The 23,030-nt window shown below is 34.9% G+C and overlaps 1 protein-coding gene across 12 annotated transcripts in view; it reads left to right on the forward strand.

The window, feature by feature from the left end:
- The window catches only part of GPHN (gephyrin), a 625,991-nt gene that overhangs the window by 46,086 nt on the left and 556,875 nt on the right, over nt 1–23,030 (forward strand). The window lies entirely within an intron of this gene.

Genomic DNA, 23,030 nt, shown 5'->3' on the forward strand with positions numbered 1-23,030 from the left:
GATGTATTAGGAAGCATCCCTGTATAAGACTGACAGTTTATATTGTGTTAAATCTCTCAAAGTGGGATAGATTTCTAGTTGAGTTTTGGTAATTTTTATCATGATGTATTAGGAAGCATCCCTGTATAAGACTGACACTATAGCATTATGATAGTATGTACTCAGAATTTATTTTAAGAAATGACATAAATACCTTGTTATTGTACAAAACATAATTGAAACAGTGAGTAAAACACAAAGAGGACAACATTCAGTTTCTGAAGATCAAAAACATTTCTTTCTGTGCAACAATGAGAGAAAAGGTGTCAGATAATCTGATTTTACTGTCTGTGCTTTAGATAATGATACTCATCAGACCCATATATTTTTTGTATCATAGACTTCCTTCCAAGAAATCTTTTTTAAAAAAGTTTGTTTGTTTGTTTGTTTATTTATTTATGAATGACAGAGCGCGGCAGACACACAGGCAGAGGGAGATGCAGGCTCCATGCAGGGAGCCCGACGTGGGACTGGATCCCCTCATGGCCCATAATCTTAACTACACTTGCCATGTACGATCTGGGTCTCCAGGATCAGGCCCTGAGCTGAAGGCGGCCCTAAACCGCTGAGCAACCTGGGCTGCCCTCAAGAAATCTTTATTGTTTTTTCAGCCTTGAAAATGTGGTTCTTCTGTTAAGGGCTTTGTTACACATTTTAAGTCATTTTTCTTTTAATTGCTCATATCATTTAGTGTAGAGTTCATTATTATAAATGGAATTAAACATGTAATGCTAGTCTCATTAATATAATCTTAAATTAGTAGCTATTTCTGTATTCTGTTTAATCCTGAGATTTCTTGAGTATAGAATATAGTATGTAGTATAGAGTATATAGTATAGTATATAGTACAGAATATAGAGTGTAGTATATAGAGTATAGTATACTAGTATAGAATATAATTGCTGTGTTTATTTATTTCATAACCATTGCTTTATAAATTACATTTTCTGATTGGGGAAGTTGGTGTCTAAATGGTGAAGAAATAGCTTACTCAAAGTCCCCCAGATATTCAGTTGTCAGACTATAGCTAGAATACAGGTTATCTTATTTTTAGTCTAGTGTTTTCATCTATATGTATGGTTTGTGTATTTTTTCTAAAATTGGCTGAGTAAATTGAAATTAATCTTAATTTATAAACCTGAAGTTACTTTATACACTATATACTGCATTAGTTTTCTATTTCTGTAACAAATTACCACAATGAAGATGGCTTAAGCAATATAAATGTTATCTTATAGTTCTGTAGGTCAGAGGTTCAAAATGGATCTCACTGGGTTAAAATCAAGGTGTTAGCAGGGCTGCATTGCTTTCTGGATGCTATTGGAGAGAATCTGATAATCCCTTGCCATTTTCCAGGTTCTAGTGGCTGCCTACTTTCTTTGGCTCATGGCTGCCTCTTTTCACCTTCAAGGTCAACAGTCCTAGGTCTAGTCCTTCTTACACTGCCATCTGTCCTGTACTTTTTCTTTGAAAACAACTGAGAAAGATTCTTTTAAGGATTCAAGTGATTATATTGGGCCAACCCAAATGAACCAAGAGAATCTACCTCCTGGCACATAATCTTAACTATACTTGCCATGTAAGATAACAAGTCCTGAGGTCTTGACAGCTTTTAGTAAGGAGGCACAGACAAAAAAAGTTTTTCTTCAGGGATTTTATTGGTTTATTTTTTTTTTAAAGATTTTATTTATTCATCACACACAGAGAGAGAGAGAGAGAGAGAGAGAGAGGCAAAGACACAGGCAGAGGGAGAAGCAGGCTCCATGCAGGGAGCCTGACGTGGGACTTGATCCCGGGTCTCCAGGATCACACCCTGGGCCGAAAGCTGGCACTAAACCACTGAGCCACTGGGCCTGCCCAATTTTATTGGTTTAAATATGTAACCTGTAGAGAACTTATTAAACAGTATGTGAGGCTCTAGATTTAAGAATAACGATCATTTAAGACTCATGAACTTAGTTTCTTGAATGCTAGAAATATAATTGCAAAGTATTATATAGGGTATAACATCTAGCATGGCTAATGTACACAATAAATTAAGATGTAATTTCAACCTCATACTACATGTATAGGGTTTGCAGCATAGTGGGTTTATTATACATGTACCTAAGTCTTTGCTGTTGGTTTCACTTTTGTTCCAAAGCAGAGTTCTTTCTGCATTATTTCTGAATAGATTTCATTTAAATGACATTGCCTCTGTCTTTTAGCTCTAAATTTTATCTGATACTTTTTAATGTTTATTTGAAAGTTTAGCGAGACCTTAGAATAGGACTCACTTCTTTCTGGTTTAAAGGAAATGTACAACAATCCTAAGCTAAAAATGTACCTAGTTATATTCTTATTTTTTCAGTTTGAATATATTTGTTTCTGATTCTGATGACCAAATACTTTTTTTTAGTACTTTGGTTGCAGTAATAGGTATCCTGTCTAATTAATCACTATCTCTTTGTAGAGAAAGGACTTTTGCTCCTGAAACCTAGGCCTCGTGGTTAGTTTTTTATTTCTTTTGCCAACTCATCTTGGTAATTCTGTTTGCTTACATTTTTTGTTCGTTGGTCACAGGTAGGACTCTTTCTGATATCAAATTCTTTTTTTTTTTTTTAAAAGATTCTATTTATTTATTCGTGAGAGATACAGAGAGAGGCAGAGACACAGGCAGAGGGAGAAGCAGGCTCCATGCAGGGAGCCCCATGTGGGACTCGATCCCGGGATCCCGGGGTCACTCCCTGGGCCGAAGGCAAGCGCTCCACCGCTGAGCCACCTAGGTGTCCCCTGATATCAAATTCTGATAATTTCTTGTCTGGCTTTTCTTGCCTACTGACTAACCATTGATTCTACTATTTAGAGTTTAAATGAGGCCATAGCAAATTTTTATTAATGTTTTACATTACTGTCATTGTAGATACACAGTAAGTACTTCATGAATAAAATAATTGCATCTTCCATTTGAAGCATTCAGAGCACGTGAACATGTATTCTTAATGATTTCTGAAGTTCCTATTTACCTTTATACCTCCAGGGAAATAGATAGCTATTTCTATGTAAATGTGGTTACTTATTAAATTACAAGAAGATTTAAACTTTACTTTGGGCTCAAAAATAAATAACTATCCTTAGTATCTACCATAGTAGTTCCTAAATTTTTGGATTCCATGGACTAGTAAAATGTATTAGAAAGTATGGAGGATGGAAAAAGTAGTGCCAACCCTTTATTTTTCCAAGAGCATAATAAAACCCCAGCTGTTATCAGCTATCACCATTGGATGATAAAAGAACATTTGGGGGCACCTGGGTGGCTCAGGTGGTTAAGTGTGCAGCTCTTGATTTCTGCTCAGATCATGATGTTGTTAGATTGAGCCCCATGTGGGGCTCCATAGTGGGCATGGAGCCTGCTTAAAATTCTCTCCCTTTCCCTCTGCCTCTCCCCCCTACTCTTTCTCCTTCTCTTAAAAAAAAAAAAAAAACAACAACAAAAACTGAATATCAAAAAAAGGAAGGACAAAATTATAGAATAAAGAAGTCCTACATTCAATAAAGTTAGTTTTATAGAAAAAATTAATACATTCATTTACTTGTCTATATTTACTGAGAATGACTAAAATTCATTAAGAAAACTTGATCTTGGGTACCACTAATGTGTCTTCCCCTTTTATTTTGTTTGGGTGGGGATTAAGACTCTATATATGGCTTTATTAAATCTTGAAGCTAGCCCAAGGGTTGAAAAAGGAGTAAGAGGAATCTAGAAGTAGTATTTTTCTTAGAGTGACTTCTTTTGATCACAAAACCAAGATTTTGGTATGATAAATAGCAGTTTATCTTTTTTGCCCATTGCTATATTCCACTTCCTACAAAAATATCACAGTCTGCCACCCTTTAATACACCTTAAAGGGTATTTAGTCTTATCTAATCCTCTGTACTTTCCATACCCTGGATTCTTAATTTTGTTTTGGCAATCTAATACTTATTTTCTCATGGTCTACTTAGTACTTCATTTATGATTTATTTGCATTTGAAGAATTAAAATATAAACACACTATATATTCAGTATAGTGTAGAAGTGTTTAAATTGAAAGATATTTCTCAACCTCAACCTCTTGTCCTTTTCTTTAAAGGTAATCAGTATAAATTTCTAGTATAACTTCTTATTTTTTTATTTTTATTTTTTTAAAATTTTTTTTAAAATTTTTATTTATTTATGATAGTCACACAGAGAGAGCGAGAGAGGCAGAGACACAGGCAGAGGGAGAAGCAGGCTCCATGCACCGGGAGCCCGACGTGGGATTCGATCCTGGGTCTCCAGGATCGCGCATTGGGCCAAAGGCAGGCGCTAAACTGCTGCGCCACCCAGGGATCCCTAGTATAACTTTTTAAAAAACATTTTATACATATACCAGTAGCTGGCTTTATTTAGATATATCTTCTAATATATATATATCTACTAAAACATATGCAAATGGTTTTACACTAATGGAACATTTTTAGCCTTATTTCAGGTTCTACTTTGGCCTTACTATTGTTTTTTTTTGTATTTGAGAATTCATGTTTGATTTATGCTATCACATTTTAAAAGTAAACTTGTATTTGAAATTCTTCCTGGTCCAAGAAAGGATATAAAAAAAGATAGTACCTTGTTATATTTTTAGCATACTACAATTAAATTTAGATTAATAATTAAAAATTACTTTTTTACAAATGCTACTATAATTTAAACCCAATAGTTTTTTTTTTTTTTTTTTAACAATTGACATTAGAAAATGTTATTCCTTGGCATGTATATTAAATCTATTCCTCAAATTTTATAGCAAAGTTTTGTGTAGTAAATAAAATTTACTATTTCTAGTTAGTTTTTGTGTTGGATGATTCATCTGTAAAATGGGGAGGAAGATAAGGGGGTAAATTACCACAAGGAGAGGGTTATTATATGCCAACAACCATGCCCATTCATAAAAATGCAATTTATTGCAGCAGTCATAGTTTAAAGGGTTTAGTTTTTTTTTTTTATGGTAAACACATTGTCTACTCTATTTGCTGATCTTTTATAGCTAAGTGTTGTGTACTTTGATTACGCTTCTCATTTATACTGAAAGGTGTAACTGTTTTGGGCAAATAACTGAACTGTGGACTGAAAGTTCTTTCCTTTGATGACAATGGATATCTTTTGGAAAAGAGTGGTACTTTGAACATCATAGGTAGGTTACTTGGACTTGACAGGTTTCTTAGTGAATTTGGTGTCTTGACAAAAGAAATCTGCTAAAGTGATATAGGATACATGTGCTTTTTGTCATGTTGTTTCTTACTGTGTTTAACTTAGATATGCCATTTATATAATAAAAGTCACTTCTTAGGAGCAAATAATAAGAGATTTAATACTGGGTTGTTTGACCTTTCTAAATTAAGTAACTGAGTGAAACCTTTTCCTATTCACAAACAGATAAACCTAATGATTACAGAATTCACATAATTCTGTGTGAGTACACAACTGATAAATCTGAATGAGTTGGCGTGATTCAAAATTTGGAAAATTAATTTTTAGGCCTTGCTTTTTTTTTGTTTGTTTCAAGTTCTTATTTAAACTCTAGTTAGTTAACATATAGGGTAATATTGGTTTCAGCCATAGAATTTAGTGATTCATCACTTACATATAACTCTTAGGCCTTGCTTAATGTACTTTATATATAAACATAAATACACAGATATAAATATGTTTGCTAAGGTTAGTTTGATTTTTTTTTATTTTATTTATGATAGTCACAGAGAGAGAGAGAGAGAGAGGGAGGCAGAGACACAGGCAGAGGGAGAAGCAGGCTCCATGCACCGGGAGCCCGATGTGGGACTCGATCCTGGGTCTCCAGGAACGCGCCCTGGGCCAAAGGCAGGCGCCAAACCGCTGCGCCACCCAGGGATCCCAACTAAGGTTAGTTTGAATACCGCTTGCTGAGTCTTTTATTTTCTGAAATTGTGGTTTGTCTCCATACCAAAAATCAATGTTGTGATTGTGGTAGTGACGATTGTTTAAAAGTGACACATAATTCAAGTTTACTATATTCAAAGGAAGAAATTTCTGCTTTGTAGGGTATGGGAAACTAATGTCATTTTATTGTCAGGAACTAGAACTTAAATAATATTAGCTTTTTTGCTTTTCCTTTTGATCCTAAACTTTTTGAAAAAACTTTTATAATGAGCTAGCAAGTTTGGTTATTGTATTCATCAACTAAAAACTGAGTAGACTTGGGTTTCAGTTCTGACTCTGTCATCATTTAGTTGTATGACCTTGGGAAAATCCCTGTGGCATTAGTTTTTGTTTTTTTGTTTTTTTTAACTTTTTAAATAGTGGAATTAAATCTTAGTTTATATCTGAAATCCAGTCTGCTTCTAAAATATTCAGTGACATTTTATGATCCCCCCTCCTCTCCCATGCACAGGCCAAAATAATTTTGAGTTATACTTAAATGTACCTCTTTCTATATATAAATATGGTTTAGGACTCAGAAATTGAGAGGGTGCATGTTCTAAATCAGATAGAATCTTATTAATAATTTCTTTGTTTCAAGAAACAAGAAAAATATGAAACAATCTAACCTTAGACCTAAAGGAACTAGAAAGAGGAGAACAAAGCCAAAAGTTATTAGAAGGAAGGGAATAATGAAGATCAGAGTGGAAATAAATGGAATAGAGACTAAAACTCAATAGAACAGATAAATGAAACTGGTTCTTTGAAAAAATAAACAAAATTGATAGATTTTAATCTATCAAATTTAATCTTTAACCAGATTCATTAAGGAAAAGGGAAAGGACTCAGACTCAAATGAAACCAGAAATGAAAGAGAAGTAACAACCCTCACCACAGATATACAAAGGAATTTAAGAGACTACTATGAAAAATTAATATGCCAACAAATTGGACAACCTAGAAGTGGATAAATTACTAGAAACATGCAATCTTCTAAAACTGAATGAGGAGGAAATAGAATATTTGAAAAGACCTATTATTGGTAACAAAATTGAGTCAGTAATCAAAAAACTCCCAATGAACATAGGACCAGATGGCTACACAGTTGAACTCTACCAAAACATTTACAGAAGGGCTAATACCCTCTTCTCAAACTATTTCAAAAAAATATAGAGGAAAGGAAACCTTCCAAGTTCACTCTGTGAAGCCAGCATTGTCCTCATGCCAAAACCAGACAAAGGCACTTAGAAAACTATAGGCCAATATTTTTGATGAACCATAGTTGCAAAAGAACTTAAAATATTAGCAGGCCAAATTTAACAATGCATTAAAAGAATCATTCACCTTGATCAAGTAGAATTTATTCCAGCAATGCAAAGAATATCCACAAATCAATGTGATACTTCTCATTAACAAAATGAAGGTAAAAATTATATGATCATCTCAATAGTTGCAGGAAAAACATATGACAAAATTCAACATCCATTCATGATAACTCTCAGTGAAGTGGGTTTAGAGAGAATATACCTCTACATAAAAAGGCCTTATATGACAAACCTACAGCTAGCATCATACTCGATGGTGAAAAGCTGAAAGCTTTTTCCTTTAAATCAGGAATAATATAAGGATGTCCACTCATGTTACTGTTATGTGACATAGTACTGGCAATCCTAGCCATAGCAATCAGACAAGAAAAAGAAGTAAATGTTTCCAATTTGGCAGGGAATAAGTAAAACTGCCACATTTGCAAATGACAAGATATATATATGAAACCCAAAAGACTCCACCATAAAAAACTATGAAAACTAATAATTGAATTTAATAAAGTTGCAGAATGTACAGAAATCTGTTGCATTTCCTTTTTTTAAGGAAGTTTTGTTTCATCTCTATGCACCAATAACAAAGTAGCAGAAATAGAAATTAAAATAATCCCATTTATATTTGCACCAAAAAGAATAAAGTACTTAAGAATAAATTTAACCAAGGAGGTGAAAGACCTATAGAGTAAAAACTAAACGGCATTGATGAAATAAATTAAAGATGGCATAGAAAAATAGAAACTGGGCAGCCTGGGTGGCTCAGTGGTTTAGTGCCTGCCTTTGGCCCGGGATGTGATCCTGGAGTCCCAGGACCGAGTCCCACATCAGGCTCCCAGCATGGAGCCTGCTTCTGCCTCTGCCTGTGTCTCTGACTTTCTCTCAAGAATAAATAAATAAAATCTTAAAAAAAAAAAGAAAAGAAAAATAGAAACGTATACCATGCTCATGGATTGGAAGAATTAATATTGTCAAAATGTCCAAAGTATCCAAAGCAATATACCTATTCAATGCAATCCCTATCAAAATACCAACAGAATTTTTCATAGAACTAGAACAAATAATCATAAAATTTTTACGGAACCATGGAAGACTTTGAATAGCCAAAGAAATGTTTTTTTTTTTTTTTTTTTTTTTTAAGATTTTGTTTATTTATTCATGAGAGACACACAGAGAGAGAGAGAGAGACACGGAGAGGCAGAGACATAGGCAGAGTGAGAAACAGGCTCCATGCAGGGAGCCTGATGTGGGACTCGATCCAGGTCTCCAGGATCATGCCCTGGGCCGAAGGCAGGTGCTAAACCGCTGAGCCACCCAGGGATCCCCAGCCAAAGCAATCTTAAGGAAGAAGAACATAGCTGGAGGTATCACAATCTCAGATTTCAAGCTATATTACAAAGTTATAGTAAACAAAACAGTAATGGTATTGACACAAAAATAGATACTTAGATCAATGAAATAGAATTGAGAGCCCAGAAATATACCCATGTTTATATGAACAATTTATGATAGAGGAGGCAAGGATATACAATGGTGAAAAGATAGTCTTTTCAGGGGATCCCTGGGTGGCGCAGCGGTTTGGCGCCTGCCTTTGGCCCAGGGCGCAATCCTGGAGACCTGGGATCAAATCCCACGTCAGGCTCCTGGTGCATGGAGCCTGCTTCTCCCTCTGCCTGTGTCTCTGCCTCTCTCTCTCTCTCTCTCTCTGTGTGACTGTCATAAATAAATAAAATTAAAAAAAAAATAGATAGTCTTTTCAATAAATGGTGCTGGGAAAACTGGGCAGCTATGTGCAAAAGAATGAAACTAGACGACTTTCTTGTACCATACAGAAAAACAAACTCAATGGATTAAAGACCTGCATGTAAGACCTGAGGCCATCAAACTTGTAAAAGAAAACATAAAAAAAAAAAAAAGAAAAGAAAACATAGACAATGACCTCTTAGACATTGGCCTTAGCAACATATCTATGGATAGGTATTTTCAGGCAAGGGAAACAAGCAAAAACAAACTTTTGGGACTACACCAAAATGAAAAGCTTTTGTGCAGCAATGAAAACCAATAGCAAAATAAAAAGACAACTTACATGGGCACCTGGGTGGCTCAGTGGTTAAGCATCTGTCGTTGGCTCAGGTCATGATCCTGGGGTCGTGGGATTGAGTCCCGCATCGGGCTCCCAGCAGGGAGCCTGCTTCTCCCTCTGCCTATGTCTCTGCCTCTCTCTTTCTGTGTCTCTCAAGAATAAATAAAAAAATAAAAAATAAAAAAAAAATAAATCTTTTTTTTTAAAGGCAACTTACACAATGAGAGAGGAGTTTGCAGATAATATATCCAATAAGATGTTAATATGTAGTATATATAAAGAAGTCCTACAATTCAACACCAAAAAAAAAAAAAAAAACCCAACAGCCCCAAAACACAACAATGCAATTAAAAAATGGACAGAAGACCTGAGTAGACATTTTTCCAAAGAAAACATATAAATGGCCAGTGAAGACATGAAAAGATATTCAACATCAGTAATCAGGAAAATGCAGATGAAAACCACAATGAAGTACCACCTCACACCAGTCAGAATGGCCGATAGCAGAAAGACAGGAAATAACAAGTGTTGGTGAGAGTGTGGAGGGAAGGGAATTCTTGTGCACCATTAGGAATGTAAATTGGTGCAGCCAATATAGAAAACAATATGGAGATTCCTCCAGAAATTAAAAATAGAAATACCATATGGTCCAGTGATTCCTGTTCTGGCTATTTCTGAAAATAAAAGATTAAAAAAGACATATACACCCCTATATTCATTGCAGCATTATTTATAATAGCTTGGATATGGAAGCAGCTAAAGTGTCCCACTAATAGATGAATGGATAAGGAAGATGTGTCACTCACACAGTGGAATGTTACTCAGCCATAAAAAAGAATGAGATCTTGCCATTTGTGACAACATCGATGGACCTCATGGGTATTAGGCTAAGTGAAATAAGTCAGAGAAAGACAAATTATACAGTTTCACTTATTTGTGGAATCTGAAAAACAAACTAAGAAAGAAACAAACAAACAAAAAACAGAAATAGACTGGCAAATACAGAGAACAAATTGGTTCTCTGTATTTGCCAACAAATACAGAGTTGTATTTGTTGCCACCTCTGGCAACAAACAAGTTGCCAGAGGTGAGTGGGATGGAGGGATGGGAAAATAGGTGAAAAGGATTATGGGGTACAAATTTCCAGTTATGAAATTAATAAGTTGCAGAGATGAAAATTGCAGCATAGGGTGGATCCCTGGGTGGCTCGGCAGTTTGGCGCCTGCCTTTGGCCCAGGGCATGGTCCTGGAGTCCCGGGATTGAGTCCCGTGTTGGGCTCCCGGCATGGAGCCTGCTTCTCCCTCTGCCTGTGTCTCTGCCTCTCTCTCTTTCTCTCTCTCTCTCTGTGTCTATCATAAATAAATAAATAGATAAATCTTTAAAAAAATTGCAGCATAGGAAATAGAGTCAGTAATATTGTAATGATGTCATATAGTGATAGATGGTAACTACATTTATTGTGTTGAGTATTGTATAATGTAGAAATAGAAATGTATAATAGAAATAGAAAATAGAAATGTGTAATCACTATTTTGTGTACTGGAAACTAATACAGCATTGTATTTCAACTACAATAATGAAAAATTAAAAAAAATCCTCTTTGCTGACTGCACTGTGAAACAATGAAATTAAGGGAGCAGGGATTTTAGACTACTAATGTGAGGTGGGAATAATAAGATTTTGTGTATGTGTGGTTGTATGTGTATATATATTTAAATGCATGTATATGTGTGTTCGTGTAACTATGCATACACCATCCTACTTTCAAATACTGCTATTATTTAGTCTCTATTTATTTATTTATTTATTTATTTATTTATTTATTTATTTATTATTTATTTTTTAAAGCATCCTTTTAATCTTCTTTAAAAGATATTTATTTATTTATTTATTTATTTATTTATGATTGACAGAGAGAGAGAGGCAGAGACACAGGCAGAGGGAGAAGCAGGCTCCATGCCGGGAGCTCGACGCGGGACTCGATCCCGGGACTCGATCCCGGGACTCCAGGATCGCGCCCTGGGCCAAAGGCAGGCGTGAAACCGCTGAGCCACCCAGGGATCCCTAGTCTCTATTTTAGAAAGGCGTTTTGAACCTGGATATTGGGATTATGGACTTCACGAGTATACCTGTCCTTTCAATTGTAATGTTGGGACCAGCATGTATTCCTACTTTTCCTCTCCCAAAGTTGGGGCAACCCCTTCCCCCCATGTTTCCTTCTCAGGTGCAGTGAGTTTCCATGAAAGTATGGTTTTGGTGTACCTCTTCCTACTTATTAAAGTTTTGCCTCAGGACAAAATCAGGGAGATAACCAAATGATTCTGGTCAGTTTCCCACCTAGGTTGAAGGGAATTTTACAGTGCCTTCTAGTACAGACTTGCAGATTAAGGTTTTATTTTGTAAGGGAGGTAAGCTGGATGATTCTGGGTAGAGTTTCAGCTTGTGTACTGTTTTCCCTTAGCCAGCAATGGAGAACTTATTCAGAATTCTCCCTCAGCTTTTCTGTGTTCCTGGTGGGGTTCCAGGAAGAAGAGTGTCCAAAACGGTGTATATAAAAGAAAAACAGTCCTATATGTGTCTTCTTTCTCTTTCCTTTTTTTTTTTTTTTAAGATTTTATTTATTTATTCATGAGAAACAGACACAGAGAGGTAGAGACATAGGCAGAGGGAGAAGCAGGCTCTTTGTGGGGAGCCCGATATGGGTGGGACTTGATCCCAGGACCCCAGGATCACGACCTGAGCCAAAGCAGATGCTCAACCACTGAGCCACTCAGGTGTTCCCATCTTCTACTTTTAACACTCTACTTGCAATCAGAGCACTTTACTTCAGAACACTTCTGACAATGTATGTGTGGATCTTCTACACACCAAACAGTTCTGTGCCATCAGCAGGGTGTCCCGCAGTTTAACTCAATTCTGACATTGTCGACCTGGAGTCAGCCTCAGATTCCGCCAGTTAGAGGTTTAGTCCTTTAACACTGGTCCTTTCTCATTTTAGGTGACATTTACAAGTCCAGGTTGTTATCTATGCTTCTGACCAAAGTCCCAGAAATCAGAGATTCCCAAGTCTTCCTCTTTGAGTTCAATCAGTTTGCTAGAGCAGTTCAGAGAACTCAGGAGAATAGTTTACATACTAGATTACTGGTTTATTATAAAATAATATAATTCAGATGGAAAAGTTACATAGACTAAGTTAGGTGGGAAGAGCCATGGGGTTTCCATGCTCTCTCCAGGTGCTACCCTCAGCATTGCCACATGTTCATCAACCTGTAAGTGAGGGTTTTGGGGCTGAAAATTCCAAACATGTTATCTCTTGGTTGGTTTTCCTGGCAAGCAGTCCCTATCCTTAGGTTCTGAGGCTTTCCAAAAGTCACCTCCATTAACATAAACTTAGGTGTGGTTGAAAGGCACTTGCTATGAATAATAGAAGACATCTTTATCCTTATCACTTCAGAAATTGCAAGAGTTTTAGGAGCTCTGCCAGGAAAGGGGAAGAACAAATATATATTTCTTATTATAAATCACAGTGTCACAGTATACAACCCTCCCACTACTACAGCCCCCTCATGATTTTATTATTTTATTTTATTTTATTTTATTTTATTTTATTTTATTTTATTTTATTTTATTTTATTTTATTTTTAAGATTTTGTTTATTCATAGAGACACACACAGAGAGAGAGAGGCAGAGACACAGGCAAAGGGAGAAGCAGGCTCCCTACAGGAAGCTGGATGTGGGACTCGATCCGGGGTCTCCAGGATAACACCCCAGGCTGCAGGCGGCACCAAACCGCTGTGCCACTGGGGCTGCCCCGGATTTTATATTCTTGATAGCTCCCCAGCCTTTAGTAGTTGATTTATAATTTCTGGTGTAATCTTGGTGGTTTATACAGTGTTCAGTGGTATCTGTTCCAGGTTGATAAAAGCTCACGTCCTGTTTCTCTCCCTAGGTGCCTTTCTTCTTCTTGTTTGGCCTATGGCCTTAGTTCTCTGATGGGCTCAGGAGAAGTTGATAATTTAATGTTTAACAGTTTTTTTTTTTTTTTCCTTCTTGAATTAGTGGGAATGACACTCTTTCCAGATGTTTACATTTTCCATCTTAAACTGGAAATTCTTTTGCTTTTTTAAAAATATTTTTATGTTGCTATTCTCTGTTAACTCATTGTATTTTTCTTCCTTTAAGTCTTAAGCTTTATAATAGCTGATTTAAAGTTTTTGTATGCTCCCTTATATATTCAGTTTTTTCTTTTTTTAGATTTTATTATTATTATTTTTAAAGATTTTATTTATTTATTCATAGACAGAGAGAGAGAGAGAGAGAGAGAGAGAGACATAGGGAGAGGGAGAAGCAGGCTCCATGCAGGGAACCTGACGTGGGACTTGATCCCGGGACTCTGGGATCACTCCCCAGGCTGCAGGTGGCACCAAACCGCTGCGCCACCGGGGCTGCCCTATATTCAGTTTTTTATTCTTATTTTTTATTCTTATTCTTTTTTATTCTTACGTTTTCCTATGCCTTTGAATTTCCAAGTAATTTTATTATACAATTACATACTGTATAATTTTTATTGTATATTATGTGTATAATGGATGACTTTTTGTCAGTTTGATCTTTTTGGTAGTTTTGTTACACAAGTCCAGAGTAAATGTACTAAATAGTAGCCTTTCTGGGATCTTATTTGAATGCCTGGAGTGTTGAGTGAGTTTGCTCTACTCTGAATGGTCAGGACTTTTAACTAGTACAGTACTGTGATTTTTGAATTAACAGTTTAACCCAAGTTTCCTAGTACTGTAGTGTGCGGATCTCATAGAATCTCACCCTGTGCATGCAAGTGTGGAATTTGCCAAAGCTGTAGACCTTATTGCAGATTCTGGAATTCATTTTATGTAAAACTACCTACTTTTTGATAAACAACCCTGTAAATTCCATCCGCATTAATGTCCCTAAACTCTATATCTGCATCTTTAGCTCATTGAGGCCACTGGGCTCTGCTTGGGCTCTATCTTCCCTGCAGAGTAGTTTGGAACATGCTTCTGGGCAGAAAGCCCTGACTGTTGTGGGGCTTACTGTGTATGTTTCTTTTTTTATGAATCTCAATCCTGGGCTGCTCTTTGGTTCAGTGTCTGAAAACAGATACTGTTTTATCTCTTGCTTCAGTTTTATAGCTGTATATGGTGAAAGATGTAATCAGATACCAGTTATTCTGCCATGGCTAGAAGTGGAAGTTCTGTTATTTATTTTTTTTCTGTCGAGTAAATTTTATGTGCCAGTCATCATAAGCTCTTACATCTTTAACTCTTTACATCTTATTTAATTCTTGTTTAATTTTTATGAAAAGCACATTTTATTGCAATAATTTATAATAACTAATTATTATCACCATTTTACAGATGAAAAATCTAGAGAGGGTTAGCAGTTTCCTAGTGGGAGTAAATCCTTCGAATTATGTTGTATAGAGCTATAGTAATTACACCGTATAAGCATTTGTGTCTTAACCTGTTATGTAAAATTAATGAATTTTTAAGTGTATTAAAAATTTAGCTATTTTTAAAATTTATTATTGAATTTTGAGAGTAGATACCCAATCAGTTACAGTAGGGCTTGGCAAATTTTTTCTTATAGGGCCACATAGTAAATATTTTAGATTTGTGGACCATACAGACTCTGTTGCTAATACTCAACTCTGCCATGATAGCTCAAAAGTAAGCATAGAAAATACATTAACAAGTTGGTGTGGCCATGTTTTCATAAAACTTTATTAAAACAGATGACCAGTTTGTGAATTAGATTGAGAGTTCCTGTGGTTTTATTTAGTATTTCCATATGCTTTCTTTTTTCTTTATTGTCTTTTTTTATGTTACTGTTGAGAAAACTTGGCATTTTTGTAGTGATAAAGATAATCTCTGAGCTTGTTTTAAAATAAAAAGCAAGAAAGTGTGCAAGTGATAAATTGCTTCATCTTTATAGCAAAGTCCTTATTCCTGTTTTCATCTCTGAAATAGGATGTATGTTTTTCTGAGAGTTGAACTTCTAACTTTAAATACATGGATTCATTGGTAGCAGTTAAATTATAGGCAGCAGGCTGTTTTCTCAGTTGTTATATCCTTAGTGCTTATTAGCATGGTAACAAAAAAAGTGTTCTCCTATTTTATTGTAGAGAATGTCAGTAAGGAAAAAAGTTGTATAATTTGGATAATCTAGTATTTTAGCATTTTAATTAAACATTAAATTACAAATTAATTACAAACCATCCAAACTGTTAGGCAAAACAACTTAAATGAAGATGGTTTATTTCTTTATAGAAGTAGGATACTTTCTGACATATACAGTCCATTGTTATAAGGGGTTTATGGAGAGAAAAGCAGTTATGACAACTTAGAATATATCCACATATAGAGAACTTGAGGAAAGCCAAAAAAAAAAAAAAAAAAAAGAAAAAAAGAAAAAGAAAGTGAAATGAATGGTCAGATTTGTTAGAGGAGATTAAGGGGACTGTATTGGGGTCAGAGTTCAGAAGGACGGAGTAGTTCCTGTGTGGAGGAAACAAAACAAAGCATAAAAACTGACAGAAACCAAATAATATAAAAAGTATGCCTGGAGTAGAAGTTCTCATAGGGTATTCTGAGATGATTAGAAACCTAATCCTAAGAAATCTGTGAAGTCATTCATTACTAGTCTACACAAAAGTAACTGAAATTGATTGCTTAGAAAACTGAAGAATAATAGTTGTTTAGTTCTAAAATGTTTGACAGAGGTGAAACAAGAGATGAAAGTGAACTCAGTTTCTTAGATGACTTTGGAGAATAGATAAATATCTTAATGCTAATAAAAGAACTAGAAGAAATGATGAATTAGGATATAAGTCCAGAAGCTTATACTTTTAAGTGTCTTTCTTTACTAATCTAAAATAAAATTTCGGTCTTCTTTGTTCAAAATCCATCAGCTTCAACTTGTAAAGACCTCTAAAGGACTTGTTTTGAATGCTTTATTTAAACCACTTTTATTAAAAAAAAAACACCTTAGTTAATTAATTAATTAAAAATAAGATTTTATTTATTTATTCATGAGAGAAACAGAGAGAGGCAGAGACATACACAGAGGGAGAAGCAGGCCCCATGCAGGGAGTCCGATGTGGGGATCGGGATCACGCCCTTAGCCAAAGTCAAGACGCTCAACCACTGAGCCACCCAGGCATCCCTAAACCACTTTTATTAGTAATTTTATTCCAAGTTGTATTTGGACTGCTGAATTATTTTGGGGGGTTATTAACTCTTTATTCTGTGGGTTAATGTTGAATCATATTTGTTCTAGGGACTGACAGTTTTAGGGATGCTGGAACTATCTTTCTCTGGACTAGCTATACTCTGATTCTTTTGATCACAATGAGATGAAAATTCCAGTATACTAGGAAACAGAAACCTATCAAGAGAATTTTTCCCAACCTTTGCTTTTTGTCCATTGGAATACAAACACTAACTGTACTTTTTTATACCTACACTTGAAGGTGGGAATCTTAAATTGTTTAAAAAGTCCTCATACTCAGAATTAGCTTAGTTCAAAAATTGTAGGTTGGGCAATAGAAGTTTTGCCTCCTGTGTTCAAGCATCTATAGATACCAGCCAATGACTGTTCCAACAAAAAGTAGAAGTGTTCTGACTCTTCATATCCTTGTTACTTTCCTGGTAGCAGAAATTGTTAGGTTCAGTGACAGGTTCTTTTTCCTTGCTTGGAAAACTAGAGGACAGATTTGCCCTTAACTCTATTTATGGAGACAAACATCTCAAACATGAAAAATGGCAGTAGATCTTTAAACACACAATTTGCATAAGTTATTCATTTTCTCTCTGGGAAAAAAATATAATCCGTCTTGTAGGAAAAGGGTACAGTGACTTTTTATGCCTTATCTAGGAGTAAGGATTGATTTGTTAGTCTCACTTGTTTTCACAAGGACAAATTGTTACATGATGGCACAAGGAGTCTTAGATTCCTTTGGGAGTTTATTTCTTATAATAATGTCATAATTATCTGATTGCTATGGTATGGTGGGAAAAGCACTGAAATTGGGGTGAGATACCTGGATTTAACTTTAGGATTCAAATGCCTTCAGATATGAGGCATCTTCTTTTAGCCTCAGTTTCCTTATCAAGAAAATTAAGAATTTTCTTGAACATTTCCAGAATTATTATGAAGATTAATTTAATAGCTTATACAGAAAAAAATTGCTGATGATATAGAGCTGTACAAATGTAAATGTATATTCTTTTTAAACTTGTAGTTAAACTTATTGAAGCTTCAAAGTCAACAAAAAATTTATGATAATTCATAGGAAATGGTTAAATATCACCTGACCAAGAATAAAGTAGAAGTATTATTTCTTAATGTAAAATTACAGAGCTAACATATTTTAAAAATAGAGAATGAGGGACACCTGAGTGGCTCAGCAGTTGAATGTCTGCCTTTGGCTCAGGTTGTGATCCGGGGGACCTGGGATCAAGTCCCACATCCAGCTCCTTGCAGGGAGCCTGCTTCTCCCTCTGCCTGTGTCTCTGCCTCTCTCTCTCTCTGTGTTTCTCATGAATAAATAAATAAAATCTTAAAAAAAATAAAAATAGAGAATGATTTTGTCTAAATTCTTGAGATATAAATAAGAGGACCTAACAATTTATTTTCTTTCATTCACTTGATAAAAGAAAAAATGATTAGGAATGAAGAAATGTTTCTTTTAATTTTTACAGTTATATTATGTAATTTCTGATTAAGTTAAGACTTGGTCTCAAATAGTGTATAGGTCCCAAAGAGAGGGACAGAACACTAAGATGAGTTGTTAAATAATCTTATGAGTAATAGGTTTAACAGTCTTGAAAGTGTGTCTTATGTTTCAAAGCATAAATTAAAGTTTGTTTTGCTATTGCAGCACTGCTATGTTCTTACCTATAATTTATTGGTGTTTAACTGTAGAGAACGAGGCTTTGTTCCTTTGAAGTATATGACCATTGGACATAAGAATCAAAGACTTGTTTCTTTTTTAATAGAAGATACAATGAGACAATAATAATACTCTTTTTTTTATCTGTTTCATTAATTGCCAAAAGTTCACTCTCTTAGCCCAGATACAAATTTATTTAAGCTAAATGCCATAAGGTATTTCCAATGCAAGAAAAATAGCATATAGTTAACTCTGATATGCCATTTTTAGTACTAAGTGGCAAAAGCTAAGCAAGGGCCTAAAGCAAATAGTATAGACATAAAGTGTTAGGATGCAGAAGGGCTTTAGAGGTTATTTATTTTAACTCCTCTTTCAAATTCTGGTCTTTGGATAGATAAACCATTTTGAGGCTTAGTTTACTTTCATATGATTTGACAACAGACTTGTTGAAACATATGTGATTGTCAGGATTATGCTAATTAATTTAAAAAGATACTGTAAAATGTTAATAATCCTTACTATTGTAATCAAACTTGCTACTAGTCTAATTTTTAAAAATCAAAAGCAGTAAAAAAAGATGTATATAAAAATACAAAATGTAAGTGACCCTTGAACTGAGAAAATGACTCTAAACTCCTGCCTTTGTGTGTAAACTAACATATATTAACTTATATTTTTGTATTTTTAATTTTATCTTTCACATTTACCACACTGCTACAGAAGTAATCTGAGATTTAAAGTAGGTAAGGAAAACCGAGAAAATGAACTTGAAAGGTAGGTCAGTTTTGGAAAAGTCTTGAAAGAATTTAGGGTGTTTTATGAAGGAATAAAGATACTAAGGAATTGTATTAACTGTATCTTTGATATGTTGTATACTGGCAACTGGTAAATATTTTTTTGTTCTACTTTTTTTTCCCTAGTTTACGTTGTATGTGTTCCTAAACTGTTTTTACTATTAAGCCTTTTAACCCCACTGGACTGAGCTCCTTGAGGGAAGGAACTTTTCTTTATCATCTGTAAGGTCTTTTATTTATTATTTTATTATTTTATTATTTTTTAAATTTTTAAAATTGGAGTTCAGTTTGCCAACATATAGCATAACACTCAGTGCTCATCCCTCCAAGTGTAAGGTCTTTTAATAATCAGTCCTAGCAGTGGCAGATAATTAGTTATTTTTTATTTGTTAGTTTATCTTCTAAACTAAAGATATTTTGGGTTTTAGAGGCATAAGAGTGCTATAGACTTCTAAATATTTTGTAGGATAAAGCAGAGGACATCACATTTCGGGGCAAATGGCAAGGTTTCTCGTGGCAACACACAGCTGTTGACCGTTGTTAAGTCTGGGACTTAATAGAGACTTGGTCTCTTTGGAGCCTTGTAGTATAGATTTGACTGTAGATGCTGACTTTGTAAATTAAACTGAGTAGGTAAGAAAGTAATCAAAAGGTGTGGCTCTGGTTGTCTTTACAGTGTTGTTACTAAGTTTTAGCACAAATTGGGCAGGGCATATCAGGAAATTCAGAATAGAGAATAATCATCATGAAGGGATATGTATCTTGGAGCCAAATTTTGCTATCCAGCAGGGGTCTGAAACATGGCTTTAGACCCTGAGATAAAGAACTGGTTAGAAAACAGAAGCAAAATCCAGCCCTGGAATCTTGAACACACTAGGGCAAGGCTAAGACTCCAGAACTACATTAAAGCCTAAAGATGGTGTGGTATCTGATCTTTAGATTTTGTTTAGCAGCCTAAGGTACTTGGGATGGTAGTATAGTTTTGGCAACAGTGTGTCTATGTTAGTACTTAGTCTGGAAGGGTGACTCATGCTAAGTCCTAACAGATAAATAGGTAAGTCTAATACTGAATTCCTTTCACCTGGAATCTTCCAGGGGCTTATTTTGTCCAGATACGGAGCAAGGAAATGAGAGAGGTGTGGGATGCTGATCTAATAGATCTAACAGATCTAGGAGAGTTACCTTGATTCCTTTTAAAATCTCCAGGGGTTTGTTTGTATCTTGGAATTGTGAAGTCATATGGTACATTGCAGGTACTCAGAAGATACTTGTTGAATGACTAAATGAAGGTGGTCACTCAGATATCCTAGGGCCATTAATACAGCCTAGTTTTAAGTATGTGGATTATTTCCTTTATGTGAATATGGGAATAATAATCTCATTACTTTAGAACTCAAGTATAAAATTTCCAGGTTAAATTATCAGTGTGGCTAATAGGTTATATTGGTGTCACTTTTGTTCACTATATACCCCAATCAGTAAATAATTATTGAATACCTTTTATTGCTGAGTATTATGTTTAATGATTAACTTTATTTTGTACTTTTTTTACATAGGTGTTTTTCAAGGGCCACTATGGGTATGTTCATATATTTACTAAGTACCAAGAGAGCTGTAAAAAAGTGTTAAGATGTCCTCCCTGCCAATAAAGAGTTTAAGTGAGGGTAGCTAATTCTGAAGGTAGGTAGGCAACTATGCCACGTCAGTAAATGAAGAGTACAATGAGTGATGTTTGAGAAGAAAATATTTATAACTGTACATTCAAAACTGGATAATGACAGCTTAATTAGTATTTTGAAACCATATTCTTTAATATTCTCTTATTTGTATTATGGTACTGCTAAAAGAAAGTACTATTATTTCACATTTTTATTAGGTGGAAGAGGACCAATTTTTTTTCAAAAGAAGTATTACTGGATAATTCATTAATATTTCCAATAGAAAATTTATAGAATTCTAGGTAAGCTGCAGTGGGAAAGAAAGACATGTTCTGTTAATAATTACTGATGATATTTAAGATTTGATTGATTCAATGCATTAATTAATAGCATTAATTAATAGAAATATTCAGGATATTGTTTTATATTTCTGGTAAAAGCTCATTAGAGTTCTTGGTTAAGCATATTTTCTCTGCTGCTTGCAATGAAATTTCAAGCCAGATTTTTAGTTTCATTTTGATTTAAGGGGAACAATGCTATCTACTGAGTCACTAACCTGGTACTGTAACATTTATTATTGTTTCCAGGGGAAAAAGAGGGAGAAATATGTATTTATAAAGTTGTTTTTATTTATTTTATTTTAAAATCAAATTGATTATTTAGTCTCTAAAGAAATTTTAACAAAAGATTATGAATAAACAGGTGCTTTGATTCTAAAAATTTCCTTGGCTGGAAAAGCAATTGAATTTGAACTTTAAATACCTTCTCATTCAAGTACATGTAACAAATTGAATACTATCAAAAGCCTACTTCAAGTACTTACGGAATATGTGACTTTATTTATTATCCAATATTCCCCATTTTACAAGCATATCTTTCCTACTTCCTAAGTAAAACTGTTTTTAATAATGGATTGAATTCCTGTCTTTTCAACTCAATGGGATATGATTTAGCGAATTTGAAAATTATTTTGATTTTCCATCAATAATATAGCATGTTTATAAAAATATGCTTGTTTGAAAGCCTTGAAAAGATATTCTAGGAAATATCTGTTTTCAAGAACATAAAAACATGTTGAAGAAAATACGTTGTGCTGCATATTGTAGCTAAATTAAAATCATTTTGAGCACATGAAATAGTATATAATATATATACTTGCATTTGTTATTCCTTATTAATACTGAGTGATGGCCTGTGTTTAAAACCTCTGCTGATGGTCATATACCATGAGTGATGAAAAAAGGTGTTCTCCTTCAAGAACTAACTGAACTTATTCCTATGCACCAATAAATCTGTTGATATCCTGGGGGACCTGGTTATACACAACAGAGGGACAAAACTGTCACAATCATTTTTAAATTGAATTAAAATATGTAATTATACATATTATTTTCCTTTCTCCAGCATATTTTTCCCATTTCTGTTAACAGACCCTAACACATAAACCACTATGCTTTTGATGGGATTACCAAACATAATATTCTACCTTTGGTTACTGGGTAGAGACTTAACCTGCATGTAGCAACCATTATGCCCCATCCCACTGGCTGTAGTATAATATACCCAGAGGTGGATAGTTCCAACTTGCCAAAGGTCATGTCCCCCTTCCATCTTCCATACCATGTAGTCAGATAGCCTGTGTTTAGCTGGAAAGAATGAGGTCCATTCAGATAGCAGTAGAAACCAGAGAGCTGGAGAGGCAAAGATAAGCCTAATGGCATGGTTTATTCCTAGGTTCTAGTTCCCCATGTCTGTGGAAATGGCTCTGAATCTGGCTTGTTTTTTATACACTCTGAGATCACTACATATAAATATCCTGTTCCACTCTTTTTAAACACTTAAGTAACAAGGAGAGTGGGGCCAAGATGGCAGAATAAGAGGACCCTAAGCTCACATTGTCCCATGAATAAAACCAGATAATATTCATATCAGCATATACAACCCGAAAAATGACCCAAATACTGGCAGAACAAATTCCACAACTAAAACTAAGGAAAAGTCCACATCAAAGAGGGTAGGTAGGGCAGAGGCAAGGTGGGGAACAAAGCCATGGGCACACAGAGTAGTGAGAAACAGACTATCACAACGGGAGCCTGAATGGGAAAGATGAATCCCCATAAATTTTGGCTTTGAAAACTATAGAGGTGCTGAATTTTCTGAGTTCTTACAGTCTGAGAGATGTAAAGCTTGGAATTTTAAAAATCAGAGGGCTCAGCTCTGGGAGAGTTTGGAGGGATTAGGAAACTGAGTCCCTGCCATTA

The sequence above is a fragment of the Canis lupus genome, chromosome 8, assembly GCF_011100685.1.
Source record: "Canis lupus familiaris isolate Mischka breed German Shepherd chromosome 8, alternate assembly UU_Cfam_GSD_1.0, whole genome shotgun sequence".
Taxonomy (NCBI): Eukaryota; Metazoa; Chordata; class Mammalia; order Carnivora; family Canidae; genus Canis; species Canis lupus.